Source organism: Bufo gargarizans, chromosome 2, assembly GCF_014858855.1.
Source record: "Bufo gargarizans isolate SCDJY-AF-19 chromosome 2, ASM1485885v1, whole genome shotgun sequence".
NCBI classification, from domain to species: Eukaryota; Metazoa; Chordata; class Amphibia; order Anura; family Bufonidae; genus Bufo; species Bufo gargarizans.
In genome coordinates, this window is record NC_058081.1 from 575001217 (window position 1) to 575019247 (window position 18031).

The following is an 18031-nucleotide window of genomic DNA, read 5'->3' on the forward strand; positions in this document are numbered from 1 at the left end:
ACGTAGATGCTTGACTCTGCCTGGGACAGCCGCCTCTGGACCGCGATCCTGCGTTAGGCGGTCCGGAGGCGGTTAAGGGGGTTTAAGCTAGGGGAGCTGAGGTGGTTAATGAGGAAAAAAATGACACACCAAAAAGATGTTGGAACCGAATGAAACTTTCTATGTGTAGATGTAATGATGATATACAGTACAGACCAAGAGTTTGGACACACCTTCTCATTCAAAGAGTTTTCTTTATTTTCATGACTATGAAAATTGTAGATTCCTACTAAAGGCATCAAAACTATGAATTAACACATGTGGAATGATATACATAACAAAAAAGTGTGAAACAACTGAAAATATGTCATATTCTAGGTTCTTCAATGTAGCCACCTTTTGCTTTGATCACTCTTGATGAGCTTCAAGAGGTAGTCACCTGAAATGGTTTTCACTTCACAGGTGTGCCCTGTCAGATTTAATAAGTGGGATTTCTTGCCTTATAAATGGGGTTGGGACCATCAGTTGCGTTGTGGAGAAGTCAGGTGGATACACAGCTGATAGTCCTACTGAATAGACTGTTAGAATTTGTATTATGGCAAGAAAAAAGCAGCTAAGTGAAGAAAAACGAGTGGCCATCATTACTTTAAGAAATGAAGGTCAGTCAGTCCGAAAAATTGGGAAAACTTTAAAAGTGTCCACAAGTGCAGTCACAAAAACCATCAAGCACTACAAAGAAACTGGCTCACATGCAGACCGTCCCAGCAAAGGAAGACCAAGAGTCACCTCTGCTGCGGAGGATAAGTTCATCCGAGTCACCAGCCTCAGAAATCGCAGGTTAACAGCAACTCAGATTAGAGACCAGGTCAATGCCACCCAGAGTTCTAGCAGCAGACACATCTCTAGAACAACTGTTAAGAGGAGACTGTGTGAATCAGGCCTTCATGGTAGAATATCTACTAGGAAACCACTGCTAAGGACAGGCAACAAGCAGAAGAGACTTGTTTGGGCTAAAGAACACAAGGAATGGACATTAGACCAGTGGAAATCTGTGCTTTGGTCTGATGAGTCCAAATTTGAGATCTTTGGTTCCAACCACCGTGTCTTTGTGCGATGCAGAAAAGGTGAACGGATGAACTCTACATGCCTGGTTCCCACCGTGAAGCATGGAGGAGGAGGTGTGATGGTGTGGGGGTGCTTTGCTGGTGACACTGTTGGGGATTTATTCAAAATTGAAGGCATACTGAACCAGCATGGCTACCACAGCATCTTGCAGCGGCATGCTATTCCATCCAGTTTGCGTTTAGTTGGACCATTATTTATTTTTCAACAGGACAATGACCCCAAACACACCTCCAGGCTGTGTAAGGGCTATTTGACCATGAAGGAGAGTGATGGGGTGCTGCGCCAGATGACCTGGCCTCCACAGTCACCGGACCTGAACCCAATCGAGATGGTTTGGGGTGAGCTGGACCGCAGAGTGAAGGCAAAAGGGCCAACAAGTGCTAAGCATCTCTGGGAACTCCTTCAAGACCGTTGGAAGACCATTTCAGGTGACTACCTCTAGAAGCTCATCAAGAGAATGCCAAGAGTGTGCAAAGCACTAATCAAAGCAAAAGGTGGCTACTTTGAAGAACCTAGAATATTACATATTTTAAGTTGTTTTGTTATGTATATAATTCCACATGTGTTAATTCATAGTTTTGATGCCTTCAGTGTGAATCTACAATTTGCATAGTCATGAAAATAAAGAAAACTCTTTGAATGAGAAGGTGTGTCCAAACTTTTGGTCTGTACTGCATGTAAGTGATTACGATATTACAACAAAGGATGTTTATTAGGGAAAACTGTACAATAGAAAGGAGGCTCTAGGACCTCCTGGGCCGCCTCTAGGCTGAATACAAAATGAGATACAGTTAGACATGGAGACATATAGGTTCTGTATGGTATCCTGCGGCACATGTTGTTCATGACACCACTGCAAACGAAAGCGACAGTGCCTGTCTGTCTCTCAATGGCAGGAAATGTAATGTCTGCCATGACACCAAATTTCCTTCTGATAAGAACCTGGAAATGGTCTGGGCAGAGACAGGGTGTGTGTAAGGAAGGTGCCAGGTGTTAGACCTGCTTGTGTCCGTCGGCGGATCAAATGATACTCTCTATTGGTGGTCTGGCTGGTCTAGGTTCCCACGTGTGCATGCCCTCACGTAACCTCAACTCTCAACACCTAGGTCAGAATCGCCTAGATGACAGGCAAATCGTTGAGATGCCCATCCTGCTTCTCTCAGTCCATTGATATTCCCCCTCTCCAAGTTGGTTAACCTGGCAAAATGTCTTTGACTGTGGCATGTCTAGCAGTCAATGATCGTTCACCAAGATGTGCACTACCCAAAAGAAGCCACTAAGAGCCTTTTTATAGAGCAGCGGGGAGCAGCACCTTTACAGCCTCTTGTGGCAAGACCCAATGTCCAATCAGACCACACCTGTGATCATTTATATATCTGCCTGAGACATAACTGCATACTGGTTTTTACAGCAATCCGACATTTCTAGCTGGGTACATTTTTTTTATTTTGTCAATGAGTGCAATACATATAAGCTCTTTACTGCCACCAAGTGGTGCTAATGAGCATAATCATTAACCACTTGAGTCACACGACTGTTGTGTGTTTTGTGGTCCGCAAAACACGGATGGTGTCCCTGTGCGCTCTGCAATTTGCAGAACGGCACGGTCATTCTAGGACATCTTTTGCGGCCCCATTGAAGTGAATGAGTCCGCATCCAAGCCGCAAAAACTGCGGCTCGGATGCGGACCAAAACAACGTTCATGTGCATGAGGCCTAACTCTTTGGCACACAGATATGATACTTGAGGTCACACGTTTACCATGTGAGGTGCTGCTGTAACAGGGCACTGACCAGGGAAGGAACTTTTTCTCCAAATCCTGTTTGTTCCAACTAAAAGAACTGTATGTTCCAGGAGTTTCCATTTCACCGAACATAAGTTTAACGCAATATCTATAGCCGGAATATCTCTACTTCTCATCTGCCCTCGTCATTCTTCATCTCATGCCATACTCGGAGCTCTGCGGCAGACCAAGCATCATAAGGCTACATTCACAAGACTGTATATGTTTTGCGGATCAGCAAAACACGGATACCGGCCGTGTGAATGTAGCCGGCCCTATGACAGAAAAGCCTATTCTTGTCCGCGGACAAGAATAGGACATGCTCTATCTTTTTTGCGGGGCCCCGGATCAGAACTACAGATGGGGACAGAACACAGTGTGCCATCAGCATCTTTTGCAGCCCCATTGAAATGAATGGGTCCGCACCCTTTCTGCAAAATTGCGGAACGGATGCGGACCCAAAAATACGGTTATGTGAATGCAACCTAAGGCCTTATGCACACGACCGTATGTATTTTGCGATCCGCAAAAAATACAGATGACGTCCGTGTGCATTCCGTATTTTCCGGAGAGGGACAGCTGACCCCTAATAGAACAGTAGTATCCTTGTCCGTAATGCAGACAATAATAGGACATGTTCTATTTTTTTGCGGTAGGGAAATACGGAAACGGAATGCACACGGCGTAACTTCCGTTTTTTTTTTGGTGGACACAATTAAATGAATGGTTCCGTATACGGTCCGGCAAAAAATCATAACGGACATGGAAAGAAAATACAATCGTGTGCATGAGGACTTATAATGATGGCCAGGCTGCTTGGTCTGCCAGCTGGCCACTATGTGCCATTACCAGCTCCATTAGATTCCTCACATTTTTGCCTACTAAAATCCACTCCATTGTTTTATTACATCTCGGAGCTTTGCCAGTATTCAGGGGTAGATAAGAGACAGCAAACACTATTGAGGAGATGTGCCTGGCAGGCATGCTGTGTGTGATGTGTCCTACTGAAAGCACATGTTGTGTCTACCCCTGCGAGTATCTTCTGTGCCTTAGGCCTCTTTCACACGAACATGTGCACTCTGTGGCCGTATTGCGGACCGCATTTGCAGATCTGCAATACACGGGCACCGTTCCATGTGCATTCCGCATCGAATCCGGAGAATGGAACCCTACGGAAGCACTACAGAATGCTTCCATGGGGTTTCGTCCCGTACTTCCATCGCGCAAAAAGATAGAACATGTCCTATCTTTTTCCGGATTGGCCGGACCGCAGACAAGAGGCCTTACTGGCTCTGTAGTTGCATAGAACCTAACAGAAAGATTATACCCTAAAATAGTCTACAAACATCACTAAACCGTCCTGATATTGGCCACTGGATGGCACAAACACTGACCAGAATTTCTGTAGGCAGGATGGAGCCTCGTGAGCACTGCCTTTTCACAGAAGACTGCGCCAAAGTGATTTCCTTTTCTGGAACTGCATTCCAGGGTCAATTCCTGAATTTTAGCTTATACAATCATTAAGACAGGGTCCAAAATGTCGCTATAGCCATGTGCTATTTTCTTCTTACGGGAAACAACCAAAGATGCCAGAGGGATTTCACAGCGATTTGCATTTGAGTCCATACCATCAAGTAGTCACAGCCTAAGGTCCCTTGCAGACGGGCCTTCCTCCTGCAGCGAGTCCGCATCGCAGCACCCGGCCTGACCTCCCAGCTCTGATGGGATTTACATAGTATTGTACTGAATTATGGTGCTATGTAACCCTTACAGTTCTGGAATGTATTGGATAACACTGGCAGCATTATGCCAGTGTTAGCCAATACATTCCAGAAATGTAAGGCCTCTTTCAGACGGGCGTTGCGGGAAAATGTGCGGGTGCGTTGCAGGAACATGTGCGATTTTTCCGCGCTAGTGCAAAACATTGTAATGCGTTTTGCACTTGCGTGAGAAAAATCGCGCATGTTTGGTACCCAAACCCGAACTTCTTGGGATCGGTGTTCTGTAGATTGTATTATTTTCCCTTATAACATGGTTATAAGGGAAAATAATAGCATTCTTAATACAGAATGCATAGTAAAATAGCGCTGGAGGGGTTAAAAAATAAAAATAAAATTTAACTCACCTTAGTCCACTTGATTGCGTAGCCCGGCATCTCCTTCTGTCTTCACCTTAGCTCTGTGTAGCAACAGGACCTGTGGTGACGTCACTCCGGTCATCACATCATCATTTGATCTTTTACCATGGTGATGGATCATGTGATGACCTGAGTGACGTCACCAAAGGTCCTGTTCCTGCACAGAGCACAGAAGACAGACAGAAGAGATGCCGGGCTGCGTGATCAAGTGGATTAAGGTGAGTTAAAAAAAAATAATTTAACCCCTCCAGCCCTATTTTACTATGCATTCTGTAGTCAGAATGCTATTATTTTCCCTTATAACCATGTTATAAGGGAAAATAATAATGATCGGGTCTCCATCCCGACAGTCTCCTAGCAACCGTGCGTGAAAATCGCACTGCATCCGCACTTGGTTGCGGATGCTTACGATTTTCATGCAACCCCTTATTCATTTCTATGGGACCTGCGTTACATGAAAAACGCAGAATATAAAAACATGCTGCGATTTTCACGCAACGCACAAGTGATGCGTGAAAATCACGGCTCATGTGAACAGCCCCATAGAAATGAATGGGTCGGGATTCAGTGCAGGTGCAATGCGTTCAACTCACGCATCGCATCCGCACGGAATACTTGCCCGTGTGAAAGGGGCCTTATACAGGGAAAAAAAGGACAATGCAGCAGCACTCTACAAAACACAAATAAAGTGCAGATCTTTCACTTATACCTTATGTCTGTGGAGGTTCCAATCTTGGTTTTGGCTCACAATCACTGATGGAAATCACTGACCAAACACTGATGTGTGAATAAGGCCTCATGCACACGGCCGTTGTTTGGGTCCGCATCAGAGCCGCCGTTTTGGCGGCTCGGATGCGGACCCATTCATTTCAATGGAGCCGCAAAAGATGTGGACAGCACTCTGTGTGCTGTCCGCATCCGTGGCTCCGTTCCGCGGCCCTGCAAAAAAAATATAACATGTCCTATTCTTGTCTGCGATTTGCGGACAAGAATAGGCATTTATATTGCCAGCGCCTGTTCCGCAAATTGTGGAAGGCAACATGGGCGCCTTCCGTTTTCTGCGGATCCGCGCTTTGCGGACCGCAAAAAACGGCATGGTCGTGTGCATGAGGCCTAAGGCTTAGCCAAACAGTAGTAGGGTACATTCACACTTGCGCAGAGGATTCCGGCAGGCAGTTCCGTCGCCGAAACTGCCTGCCGGATCCAGCCGCAAACGGATTTTTATTTAGATACATAGGGTATTTTTAGATGGATCCGTCTCTCCGGTGTCATCCGGAAAAATAGATCCGGTATTTATGACTGTTATACAGGTCCTTCTAAAAAAATTAGCATATTGTGATAAAGTTCATTATTTTCTGTAATGTACTGATAAATATTAGACTTTCATATATTTTAGATTCATTACACACCAACTGAAGTAGTTCAAGCCTTTTATTGTTTTAATATTGATGATTTTGGCATACAGCTCATGAAAACCCAAATTTCCTATCTCAAAAAATTTGCATATTTCATCCGACCAATAAAAGTGTTTTTAATACAAAAAAAGTCAACCTTCAAATAATTATGTTCAGTTATGCACTCAATACTTGGTCGGGAATCCTTTTGCAGAAATGACTGCCTCAATGCGGTGTGGCATGGAGGCAATCAGCCTGTGGCACTGCTGAGGTGTTATGGAGGCCCAGGATGCTTCGATAGCGGCCTTAAGCTCATCCAGAGTGTTGGGTCTTGCGTCTCTCAACTTTCTCTTCCCAATATCCCACAGATTCTCTATGGGGTTCAGGTCAGGAGAGTTGGCAGGCCAATTGAGCACAGTAATACCATGGTCAGTAAACCATTTACCAGTGGTTTTGGCACTGTGAGCAGGTGCCAGGTCGTGCTGAAAAATGAAATCTTCATCTCCATAAAGCTTTTCAGCAGATGGAAGCATGAAGTGCTCCAAAATCTCCTGATAGCTAGCTGCATTGACCCTGCCCTTGATAAAACACAGTGGACCAACACCAGCAGCTGACATGGCACCCCAGACCATCACTGACTGTGGGTACTTGACACTGGACTTCAGGCATTTTGGCATTTCCCTCTTCCCAGTCTTCCTCCAGACTCTGGCACCTTGATTTCCGAATGACATGCAAAATTTGCTTTCATCCGAAAAAAGTACTTTGGACCACTGAGCAACAGTCCAGTGCTGCTTCTCTGTAGCCCAGGTCAGGCGCTTCTGACGCTGTTTCTGGTTCAAAAGTGGCTTGACCTGGGGAATGCGGCACCTGTAGCCCATTTCCTGCACACGCCTGTACACGGTGGCTCTGGATGTTTCTACTCCAGACTCAGTCCACTGCTTCCGCAGGTCCCCCAAGGTCTGGAATCGGTCCTTCTCCACAATCTTCCTCAGGGTCCGGTCACCTCTTCTCGTTGTGCAGCGTTTTCTGCCACACTTTTTCCTTCCCACAGACTTCCCACTGAGGTGCCTTGATACAGCACTCTGGGAACAGCCTATTCGTTCAGAAATTTCTTTCTGTGTCTTACCCTCTTGCTTGAGGGTGTCAATGATGGCCTTCTGGACAGCAGTCAGGTCGGCAGTCTTACCCATGATTGCGGTTTTGAGTAATGAACCAGGCTGGGAGTATCCCAAAATCACGGACAGCCAACATTTTTTACAGACAAATTGGAAAACCATAATGAATGATAAAGATTATACATTTATTACCAGCATTTACTGATTAGCTGTAAAAAAGATGAAAATTATGACTCCAGTCAAGTACCACCAGCCTAAAAAAAACAATTTTTTTTCACGGACACAGGAAAAAAAGTCACCTCTTTTTATAGACTGTCCAGAAATTCCTGGGCGGTTGGCAACCCTGACAGATTGCTGAGAAAAATGATGTTTTAATGAGCCTCTAGGAGCAACGGGGGCGTTGCCATTACACCTAGAGGCTCAGCTCTCTAGAACTGCCGCACCCTCTCCCCTTTGATTGATAGGGCCGAGTGTTATGATGTTTACATTCCCTGGTTCTGTCAATCGAAGTGCAGAGGGTCGGCAGTTCTAGAGAGCTGAGCCTCTAGGTGTAATGGCAACTTCTCCATTGCTCCTAGAGGCTAATTTGCATATATTAAAACTTTATTTTTCTCAGCAATGCGGGCACATATGAACATGGGACAGACACAGATGTCTTCAGCTGCCAAGCGCACATGTAACAGGTCAGCCAGTTTCATAGGTACAAAACTGCTGACGGATGCCCTCTAAGAAAAATGCGAGATATACTGCTTGGAGTGCCTTGATATTAGCTATTACATTTCCTTGGCGTTTCACAGCATCTTCACTTGGAATGAGTATTTCATACAGAAAAATAACAGAAAGCTTGTCCTTCCAAGCCAATCAGGCATACAGATAGGGGGGTGAGGGTAATTATGGCCAGGGTTCAGCCATGTTACAGGGAAGCAGCCCTGTAATCTGATTATATTCAGAAAACCAGAGGGGGCTGATCCTTCTCTATCAGATGGGTTGTACCTTATTTTCAAGCATTTTATAAAATCCTGTGTGCTGTCCACTGGGGAATATACACTACACCTGCTATAGATGGTGGCTCAGAGGTTATACCTGCATTCAGGCATTACAAGGAGAGCACAGGTAGCAGGCACACCAGTATTGTAAATGGCACATGGTAGGTGGAGGGCCCTGGTACAGATTGGGCCCAGTAGCTTTACAGTACCACATTCACCCAGTGTGGCCCTTATCATCTGCTCTTATGAGCCCTATTGTTTTTTTCCCACAGGCTGCAGTTCCACTAGTGCCCTCTAGGGGCGCACTGCCTGAAGGTCTAATGTATGTGCACAAGAGACGTTCTCTCTGATTGGTCGCCGACCCCTCTCTCTACTTGAGCTGAAGAATATATTTCTAAGTGGAATATCCCCGGTAACCCCATTACCCGGTTAATATTAATACTGTCATGGATCAAGGGCACTCTCGCATTATATTCACAGTCTTCATAAACCCACAAAACCTTATTACTTCCTACAGAGGAAGCTAACCAATCAGTAGTCGATATTCTGTGGTTGCTAGGCAGATTATGCTAATGCGGGAAAAGACACCATCTCTGCAGCTACCATTCTGAGGTAAGAACGGGTTGGGAATTTTCATTTAAATTAAGAAATGTAATGGCTTAAGCGGGGCGGACCGGGCGCCATGGGCCCTCAGATACCCCGAGGTAGGTCGGGGAGGGGATATAAGCGGCTGGCAGCTTGTCGGGCACGTTTCAGCTGGTATTGGTTTCCTCCTCGTCCCGCTCGGTGCTGTGGGCTGGAGCCGGGGTTGTTGTCGTTTTAGTCCCACCCAAAATGGCGACACAGCTTCCTTCCCCTTTACCCTAAGGCTGTTTGCGCTTCGGTTGTGGTTTGCCAATAGCTGGTAGCCGTGATGGGTGTCACTGGTCCTGGCAGAGCCCCGCCAGACCCGTGTGGTGTAGGCCTCTCGCCCGAGGTCGCCCCGCCGACCAGCGCGTTGTGGTATAGTCCATCCCCCGCCCCCTTAGAGCTGATGGGACGCCGCATCTTACCCGCACCGGCCGGGGGGAGCTGCGGGGAATCTGGGGACTTGGGGATCAGCGCTATAGAAAAGAGAAGGGAGAGTTCTAGGGCTGTCTGGCCTGTAAAGGGCCGGGCATATACAGGACGGGTACATTGCTGGTTGAGGTGCAGTTGGGGCGGTGGACGACCCTAACCCTCCAGGTCCCCCCCACCACCCAAAGGATGGGGCTGACCGCTGCCTCACCGCTCTCAGAGCCTTCCCGCCGCATTCATCTAGTTAGGACTCTGCTTAGCAGTCCCCGGAGCAGCATGGGACATAACGGCGGGGCCCTGGTGCGAGCATAACGTGATACCTGAGCCCCTATGTATCAACATGGGGCCCAAAGCTATAGCTGGCCGCCTCAGCCGGGTCTCATCCTGGTGCCCGTGTAATGACCGGTCCCCTATGTGTCAGTGTGTGGGCTGTGTAATGTATTAGGTGTCCATGTATAACCGTGGTGCCCCCCAGAAACATAAGGGGCCCCATGTGTCAATCTGATCTGTTGACTATGTAAGGGGCCCTGTGCATCACCCAGTAATTTGTATAAAGGGCCCTGTGAGTTGTTTACTATATGAGGGACCCTTTGTACCACCCTGTGATCTGTATATTACATAGCGGGCCTTGTGTGCCACCCTGTGATCTGTATAAAATGCGTCTTGTCCTGTGATCTGTAGAATATAAAATCGGGGGCCCTCTTTAGTCATCAGTGGCCCCATATAACCTTACCGGTCCTGGGACTGCTCGAGAAGCCTGTCGGGGTTGTGTGGCACATTTATGGTGCGCGCTGGTTTATAGGTCCCATATATATGGAGTCACTGGGGGGAGACCTATCAAAGTTGGTGCAAAGGAAAACAAATGCGTTTTTGTTACACGTTTAAAGTACACAAATAAACTCTTTTAGGTTAACGGACGCCTGTGGTGTGCTGAAAAAAACTTCTTTCTGAGGCATCCGTTAATGTATACTTTTTTTTTTATGTGCGTAAGGCTACTTTCACACTAGCGTTCGGGTGTCCGCTTGTGAGCTCCGTTTGAAGGGGCTCACAAGCGGACCCGAACGCATCCGTCCAGCACTAATGCATTCTGAGTGGACGCGGATCCGCTTAGAATGCATCAGTCTGGCAGCGTTCAGCCTCCGCTCCGCTCAGCAGGCGGACACTTGAACGCTGCTTGCAGCGTTCGGTGTCCGTCTGGCCGTGCGGATCCGTCCAGACTTACAATGTAAGTCAATGGGGACGGATCCGTTTGAAGATGACACACTATGGCTCAATCTTCAAACGGATCCGTCCCCCATTGACTTTACATTGAAAGTCTGGACGGATCCGTCTAAAGCTATTTTCACACTTAGAAATATTTTAACAATGTAATGCAGACGGATCCGTTCTGAACGGAGCCACCGTCTGCATTATATGAGCGGATCCGTCTCAGACGCTCTGAACGCAAGTGTGAAAGTAGCCTTAAATGTATGACAAAAACGTAATGTGATCTAAGCCTTTGTTGCCCCTAGCAACCAATCAGAATTCTTTCATTTTCAGATTTCATTAGGAAGATGAAAGGTTCTAGCAGAGTGGTTGCTATTGGCAACTAAGCCACTTTTCCTTTGCATCTGTTTTGATAAATCTCCCCCATTGTCCATCGATTTTATTTTTATTTTTTTCCAGCCTTTTCATGAAAAGCAGCATGTCCCCAGTAACCGGTTTTAGATTCTACACTTTTTTCAGGCTCCTGATATTGATGACCTATCCTCAAAATAGATCATTAATATATGATTGGTGAGGGTCCGACACACTGCAGCCCACCAATTAGCTGTTCCCTGCAGCCTCTGGCACTGTGAATGGAACGGGAACCACCGCTATGTTCAAAGTTAGGAAACTGCAGTACGAATTCCATTGAAGTGAATAGAAGCTGAGCTGCAGTAACCCAGCATGACCACTGCACTAAGAACGGCGCTGTGCTTCATTTTCCATTCACAGTGCTGGAGGCTGCAGGGAACAGCTGATCGGTGGGGGGCTGCATTGATAGACCCTCACCAATTGAATATTAAAAGGCATCAGTGTTGGTCCCATGTTCATGTTCGCATTGCTGAGAAAAAGGATGGTTTAATATATGCAAATGAGCCTCTAGGAGCAACGGGGGCGCTGCCATTACACCTAGAGGCTCTGCTGTCTCTGCACTTTGAAGGGGCCAGGCATTGAAAACATCACGCCTGGCGCTGTCAATCAAGGTGGAGAGGACACTGCCCGGACATTGTAGAAACGCTTGTTAGTGATTACCTGCTGGTGTAAGGCTGGTTTCACACAAGCGAGTGTCACGCTCCTGACTCGCAGCACTGCCGGGGTCGCATAGGATTATATAGATTTATGATGCTATGGAACCCTTGCAGTTCTGGAATGTATTGGATAACGCTGACATAATGATGTCAGTGTTATCCAATACATTACAGGGGGCTTCTCCCCATACTGTGAAGGAGATTGCAGCATAGATATACAGCTTTCTCCTCCACTGACGAGCAAGTGATTGTGTTGGAGGAAACCCTTTCTTACTGACAGTCGTCTGCTCAATTGAGCTGTGTGAAGGGGCGCTAAGGATCGGTACAGGATCAGTAATGTAGGCATACAATGTAGGTCTCATGCACACGACCGTATGTATTTTGCGGTCTGCAAAAACGGATCCACCAAAAATACGGATGATGTGCATTCCGTATTTTGCGGAACGGAACAGCTGGCCCCTAATAGAACAGTCCTATCCTTGTCCATAATGCGGACAATAATAGGACATGTTCTATTTTTTTGCAGAACGGAAGGAAATGGAATGCACACAGAGTAACTTCAAAAAAACGGAAAATAAAATACGTTTGTGTGCATGAGGCCGTAGAGTAATTCTACATGACCAACTGCGACTCCGTGTTCACAATGGTTCTATTTTTTTGTTACATGCTGCATTATTGATGTGTCCCATTTTGTTTTATTAGGTTGAATTTCCATGTTCAGGCTTTTTGATGCAGTTTTTGAAGCTAAAGCCAGGAACGGATCACAAACAGAGGACACATAAAGGAAAGACTAAGGGAAAGATTTACTAATCCTAAAGATGGCCTAAATTTAAGCCTGTATTACACTCATCAATTTTTCGGCCGATAATCGCTAACGAGCGTTCACATGAACGCTTGTTAGCGATCTTCTCGCAGTGTAATACTGCTTAAAAATCGGCATTTGCCGGCGGCAGATTGTACTTTCTAATGGTGATCTGCTGCCAGCAAACCACTAGACAGTATGGGGCCAAGCGATGGCATAGTGACCGCTCCTCCCCATACAGTGGAGGAGATCACTGCATAGCAGCAGTCTCCTCCGCTAGCTAGTGATTGCCGGGAGGGATCTCTTCCTTCCCGACAATCACTTGCTGATCTGTCTGTCTAATACAGGCTTTAGACCTGCAGCAGATTTATCCCAGGGGCTCAGGCTGGATAATGAATGTGGTGCAGGGACAGACACTTCTCTCTGACTCTATGCCAACTGTTTGGCTTATGTCGAGACCGAATTTCGCACCAGAATTGCGCAATTTTAGCACAAAGTGTCACATTTTATACCACGTTCCTTTCTCCATGAAGCCACAAGCCTTTTTCAGACTAGGCACTGGAACTTTCTCTAGTTGTGCCACATTGCGCCACGGCTTGGCACAATTTATGCCAATCAATCTTCTCATTTTGAATCTACATCTGGCTTTGTCTGCAAAAACTATATTAAAAGAAACCTGAATGTGAAAACCCAGCCTAAAGCCTCATTCGCACATCTGTGTTCCACGTACAGCACACGTACCCATTCCTTTTATTGTGTGCATTCACACATCCGTGTTTTACCGTGGTCCATGGTCTTAGCACGGATCCATCACGCCCATTGTAACCTATGGGTCCGTGAAAACCACAGATGCCATCCGTGTTTCATGGATCATTAGGGAGAGATGCTCTGAATCTTTCACTGGCAGCTGTGAATGAGGCATTTACAGGGAACATTTCTGACACAATCTGCACAATTTCAGCTGCATGGCTTGCACAGTTAAAGCTTATGATAAAAAAATTAAATAAAAAAAACCCTTGTAAATGAACCCTATATTGCTGTTCTCAGGGTGGTGAACAGTTTATTTTGGAAACATTGCTTTAAAAATCAGACAATGTGTTGTGCTCTGGCAGCCAGCACATAATGACTAGCAAATTGCTGAAGACTATCTGTGTCCAGCAGGTGGATGATATCCCCTCCCCCTCCATGCTCCCTATGTGGTCAACTCAGAAATACTGGCAACGATCTCCTGGTACACTACCCAAAAGTAGCCTCTGAGAGCCCTTTTTTATTTTATTTAATTTTTTTATATAGGACACCACCTTTCTGTGGCAGGATCCAGTGTCTAATCAGACAAAACCTGTAATAGTTTACATATCTGCCAGAGACATAACTCCATGCCACGTTTTGCAGCAAAATAGTGTATTTTAGCTACTTGAGTTTGTGCTGCGTTCTTTATAAATGATAAGTTCTTAGGCTGCATTAACACATCCATTTCAGAGATCTGGTGCAAATGCCAGCTGTCGGCCTGACAAAAATAAAACGGTGCATGCAACTCTTTTGCCGCCGAAACCCAGAATTTATGCCGGAAATCTCATTGCATTGCGGTGAAGTAGAGGATCCAGCAGGCTGCTCTGCATGCAGCACTAATCTTATTGTCAAAATGACAAGACTCCACATTAGGACCCATGATGGATGACTATTGCTATATAAATTACATTCTGCACTACCAAGCATACAGGAGAAGACAGCACTACATACCTATTACATCCATTGAGGTCTCCTCTGATGTAGGCCTCTTGCACACAAACGTATTTTCTTTCCGTGTCAATTCCATTTTTTGTGGACCGTATGCGGAACCATTGACTTCAATGGGTCCGCAAAAAAAACGGAAGTTACTCCGTGTGCATTCTGTTTCCATATGGCCGTATTTCCGTTCCGCAAAAAAATAGAACATGTCCTATTATTGTCCCCATTATGGACAAGGATAGTACTGTTCTATGAAGGGCCAACTGTACCGTTCCGCAAAATACAGAATGCACACGCATGTCATCCATATTTTTTGCGGATCCGGTGTTTGCGGACCGCAAAGTACATACGGTTGTGTGCAAGAGGCCGTAGATGTTCTGGCACTGTGCTCTGGACATGGATGTTCATCTATAACATGATTATGTGAGAAGAAATCTCTATCATTCGTCATCTTCAGTCTTGCTTCAAGAGCATTAAAAAAATAAAATTTCCGTCTGTCAAATTTGAAATTCAAAGGGACGGTCCACTTTTGCAGCCAATGGGGGGGGGGGGGAATTTATCATGAGGGGAAAATCTGAAGCCAGTTTTGCTACATGTCTCATGTATCTCATCATTAGACCTCACACTTTTGTCTAGAGAAGCTCCTTTCTCTACTCCACCCTCCTTATGGAGTGAGAGTGCGACTTAAAAAAAAAAAAGTATCAATTATAAATCTGGAGTAAAACGCACCCACTTTTCCACCCATATTACAAAACTGGAGTGGTTCAAAAAAGTTTTAAAATTTTGCACAATCGCTTTCGTTTTGCACGAGTGCAAAAGGTTGCAAAATCCCTATTATGTCGACCTTTCACCCCAGATTCTGGCGTGAAGGTATGATAAATCAGGGCCAATGTGTTTTAGTTTTATTCAATCTATTTAAAAAGCAAGATGAAGTAACTTTACAATAGGTCTTAAAGGGGCTGCCCACACACAACACTTATCGCCTATTCACATTTTGGGGATAAGTGATCACATCTTCAGGATCTTTTTCAGGCCGCAATATTGAAATCTTGGCCTTAAAACCCGACCGTGATCACAGTTTTAGCTGTGATTTAACCTTAATAGAGCAGGTTGAATTGTACTTGTAGCTCTCAAGCCTGTGCGGAGGAGTAGAGAAGGATCACAGACCTTCCTATTTGGGTTTACGCAATAAACCTTCATGTTATCTAAATATAAATTGCAGAGCATCACATATGATGGGGTCCTTGTGTGAGAATCACTCCTCTACATCTAATTATGTGTTTGGTCCCTTAGCCCTCTTTCACACGGGCGTCCTGAGTTGCGGGAAAATGCTTTATATTTTTTTATTTTTTTTTCCACGCGAGTGCAAAACATTTTAATGCGTTCACAGAAGTTCGGGTTTGGGTTAGGTGTTGTGTAGATTTTATTATTTTCCCTTATAACATGGTTATAAGGGAAAATAATAGCATTCTTAATACAGAATGCATAGTACAATAGGGCTGGAGGGGTTAAAAATAATAATAATTTAACTCGCCTTAATCCACTTGTTCGCGCAGCCCGGCTTCTCTTCTGTCTTCATCTTTGCTGTGCGGTAGGAATAAGACCTTTGATGACGTCACTGCGCTCATCACATGGTCCATCACCATGATGGTGGACCATGTGATGAGTGCAGTGACGTCACCACAGGTCCTTTCACTGGGCATGTTATATTTTTTTTTAGCGGGGCCGCGGAACGGAGCAACGGATGCGGACAGCACACGGAGTGCTGTCCGCATCTTTTGCGGCCCTATTGAAGTGAATGGGTCTGCATTTTGGCGGCTCGGATGTGGACCCAAACAACGACCGTGTGCATGAGGCCTTAGTCATGTTCTGGAGATAGGTGTGGGTCCCACCTTTAGGACCTAGTCCTATAAGATATTTACCTTATTTATCCTACAGATATGCCATAAATGATCCAGATGGGACAACCCATTTAAGTGGTCGCTAATTATGCTGGGAAACCATAAAATTTTCTTGCATCACCATTTTCTGAAACCCATAACTTTTTTATATTTCTATCTACACAACTTTTTGAAGACTCCGTTTTTTTTGCAGGTGAGCAGTAGTTTTATTGGTACCATTTTGGGAAACATGACACTTTTTGATCGCTTTTTATTTAGAATTTTTAATTTATATAAAAAATCCTTTCTATTTGAATTGTAGTCCCTTAAGGGGATTTGAACATTTTGTGCATTGATACCATAGACTGCAATAGTAGATTATTGGAGTCTGCAGCAGAGCTTAAAGGGGTTGTCCGGGTTCAGAGCTGAACCCGGACATCCCTCCATTTTCACCCTGTCAGCCCCCCTGACATGAGCATTGGAGCAGTTCATGCTCCAATGCTCTCCTTTGCCCGGCACTAAATTGCACAGGGCAAAGGCATTTTTAGAAGTTCCGGTGACGTACCGGGGCTCTCCAAGGGGCTGACGGGAACCCCGGTGACGTCACCGGCTCTGATGGGCGGGATTTAGCTCTGCCCTATCCAGTAAAATGGCTAGGGCAGAGCTAAAGCCCTCCCCTCAGAGCCGGTGACGTCACCGAACACACTGACGGGCGGAAGTTACCGCCCGGCAGTGTGTTATTGAAAACAAAAATGCCCGTGCTAACCTCAGGGGGGCTGTCTGGGTGAGAAAAAGGGTATGTCCGGGTTTAGTTCTGAACCTGACAACCTCTTTAATAGACAATTTGCTATGGCAGCCGTTGGAGCCTTCACAAGGCCTCAGGCTGCCATACCAATCGATCAGAGCCCCACAGTTTCACAGTAGGGGAGATTCTCTGGTCGCTATTGACCACAACATCTGGCAGTGATCATAGTTATCTCGGTCATTGCGGCTGGGTGTCAGCTATATTACACAGTTGGCACCTGCGGTGTATGGAGCGGAATTACTAAGGCTAATTTCACACTTGCGGCAGAGTGATCCCTCAAGCAGTTCCGTCGCCGGAACTGCCTGCTGGAGCCGGAAATCTGCATGCAAACGAACAGCATTTGTAGACTGATCCGGATGCGGATCCGTCTTACAAATGCATTGCAAGAACGGATCCGTTATATATTTTTTTCACATTTTTATCGGTATGCGCATCCGCCCTCCACAGAGCAGGGTAATAAACGGAGTGTGCACTGCGCAGCCGCCCTCCATTTCTATGGGGCTGCCGAAAATAGTGCATGCGCAGACCGGAAGGACGGATCCGGCATTTTTTATGCCGGATCCGGCATTTTTTATGCCGGATCCGGCACAAATACATTTTAATGTGAATTAATGCTGGATCTGGCATTCCGGCAACTGATCCGGAATTTTGGACAGAGATAATACCGCAGCATGCTGCGATATTTCCTCCGTCCAAAACGCTGTTCAGTGACTGAACTGAAGACATCCTGATGCATCCTGAATGGATTTCTCCCTTCAGAATGCATGGGGATAAAACTGATCAGTTCTTTTCCGTTATTGAGCCCCTATGACGGAACTCAGTGCCGGAAAAGAAAAACGCTAGTGTGAAAGTACCCTAACAAAAGATGTACAGTTATGTCATTTTGCATTAAGGGGTTAGTAACAAGAAGCTATTTACTCACCAATGGCGCATTCTACCATTTCTTGTAAGGAGCTTTATTATTGGCC

The 18031-nt window shown here is 45.8% G+C and overlaps 1 protein-coding gene across 3 annotated transcripts in view; it reads left to right on the top strand.

Moving 5' to 3' along the window:
* The first annotated feature begins 8126 nt into the window (after window positions 1-8126).
* PRDM10 (PR/SET domain 10) overlaps window positions 8127-18031 on the top strand; it is a 51257-nt gene continuing 41352 nt past the window's right edge. For 2 of the 3 annotated variants that reach the window (XM_044281741.1, XM_044281743.1), the window contains exon 1: window positions 8127-9223. The gene's annotated coding sequence lies outside the window, so the exon portion shown is untranslated. The remainder of the gene's footprint in view (window positions 9224-18031) is intronic. The other variant, XM_044281742.1, reaches the window with a different exon arrangement.